The sequence below is a fragment of the Rhea americana genome, unplaced genomic scaffold (assembly GCF_003343005.1).
Source record: "Rhea americana isolate MKP2758 unplaced genomic scaffold, rheAme1 scaffold_980, whole genome shotgun sequence".
In the NCBI taxonomy this organism is placed as follows: Eukaryota; Metazoa; Chordata; class Aves; order Rheiformes; family Rheidae; genus Rhea; species Rhea americana.
The window spans coordinates 3,885-6,184 of NW_028187178.1; positions in this window are offsets into that span (position 1 = coordinate 3,885).

The window sequence follows — 2,300 nt, forward strand, 5'->3', positions numbered from 1 at the left end:
GGCCCTGGAAGGAAGTAGCTGTGATGTCCTGTCCCTCTGATCACTTAGCAATGAATGCCTGCTCTAAAGCCCCACCTGATCCACACAGGAGAAGCTGGCAGAGCTGCCCTGAGAGACCCTTTCAGCTGTGGAAGGTGTCAGCTCCAGAAGAACYCAGTAGGAACCACAGCAGCAATGTGGCCCTGCAGCCAGAGACTTACTGTGTCAATGGCTGTGAAGATTCCTCCCTGTAGCGAGCTCTCAGCTGTCCTCCCTTTCCCAACTGTCTTTAGCTTCTGAGTCGCTCATCTCATGCTGGTGCCTGCAGGCAGTGCCCTTAGTCTTGCTGCTCCTTTAAGAGGAGCTGCTCCTGGACAGAGCTGTCTCTCTGCAACAGCTGCCAGGTTGCCCTGGGTCCCGTGGTCCCAGGAGCCAGACCCAGCTTAGCAGCAGCAGATCAGCGAAAAATGTGACTTTTCATGTCTGCTGTGCACCCTTACGATGTTCCTTGGGCTCCAGGGCTGGCAGTTCCTGAAAGGCCAAGATGTTACCCCCAAGAAACAACCACTGAAGTAGACTAAAGTAATCACCAATGGTCCCTGTCTAAACCATGGGGAGAAACTGAGTTGAACACTGCAGTTTGCCTCATACAGAACAGTTTTCCAAGAGAGGTGGAAATGTCTCTCTCTAGAAGGCCCTCCTCCCATCTCATAAGAAGACAGGACACCAGCACCAGGACAAGAAGGGAGTTCATTTCCTTGTGCTTCAGGGACTGATTTACAGGAGTGAATCAATATCTCTAATGCCCACTGAGAAACCCCTGGGATGGAGTGTGATTCAGGACCCTCCCATGCACTCCACAAACTCACAGGACATGAGATTCACCTTGCACAAGTTGTAGTGTGCACTAAAATGCCTGTCTGCATGGGACAGAGGGCCCTGGACAGGCAGGAGGAATGAGTTGCCAGGAATATCATGAAATTCAACAAGGATAAATACCAGGTTCTTGCACCTGGGACAGACCAAGACAGTGCAAAGATACAGGCCGGGGACTAGGCTGTCATGGAGCAGCTCTGCTGAAAAGGACCTGGGGATCCTGGTGGGCAGAAGGCAAAATATGAGACAATCGTGGGCCCAGGTAGCAAGGAAGGCCAAGGGTGTCCTGGGCTGTGTGAACAGGAGCACAGACAGGAGATTGGTGGAAGTGGTGACCCCTCTCTATTACTCACTCCTTTAGAGCAAATGTACACTTCTGCATCCACTTTGGGGCTCCCTGGACCTAGAAAGATGGTGATAAATGGGAGCAAATTCAGTAGAAGGCCCCAAAGGTGGTCTCAGAGCTGGAGCACTAGATCTGTGAATGAGCAGGGCTTGTTCAGCCTGGAGAAGAGATGCCTCTGGAAGGACCAAATAGCAGCCTTCCAGTACCTAAGAGGAGGCCCTGAAGAAGATGAAGCAAGGCTATTTATCATGGTCCATGCTGCAAGGACAAGAGACAATACCTTCCCATACAAACATCTCACCCATGTTTATTCGTCCCCATTGGCCCTGGTTTTGCTTGTTTTGCATCTTCGCTTGGTATTTCTGAGATTATTGCCCTGTTAAGTCCTATTTGAGGCAGGAATTCCATTAAACTAGAACCTCCTTTTATTACTTGTGCTGCTCTGCAATTCTATTTGTTGCTACCTTCTTAGAGGCACCACAAGTCAGCCTGAGTCCCCTGCACATGCACATTACAAGCTGGTATACCCGAGCTTCATTCTGGAGGACGTTGAGAAACCTGTGTATTCGGCCAACAGAAACCTCATGAAGTTTTACAAGGAGAAGGGTCAAGTCCTGCACCTGGGGCAGGATAACTCCATGCTTCAGGGCAAGTTGGGGCTTTATCAGCTGAGAAGTGCCCCTGAGGGGAAGGGCCTGGGTGTTATGAGAAATGCTATGTGAGCCAGGGAGGCACAGTCATTGCAAATAACGCCAAGTGACCATGAGCTGCATGAGGAGGAGCTGTTATTCCCCCTCCACTCAGCCCCGGGTTGATGACACCTGGAGTAGTGTGTCCCTGAATGTGTCTCCCAGGCACTTGTTTTGGTAGTGAGAAGCAGCAAAAGTAAGGGAAAGAGTCACAATCTGCAGCTTGGGAGGTTCAAACCAGACATTAACAGGAACCAAAGTCACTCGAAGAGTTGTGCTGTGGTGGAAAAGCTCACGCAGAGGGGGTCTGTGATCAGCCCCTGGCTCTGTGTTTTGAGGAACAGCCAGGGAGGATAGGGAGACATAAGTAACGGGAGGGAGATCTTGAGGTGGGAGCAAGGTGGGGAAGC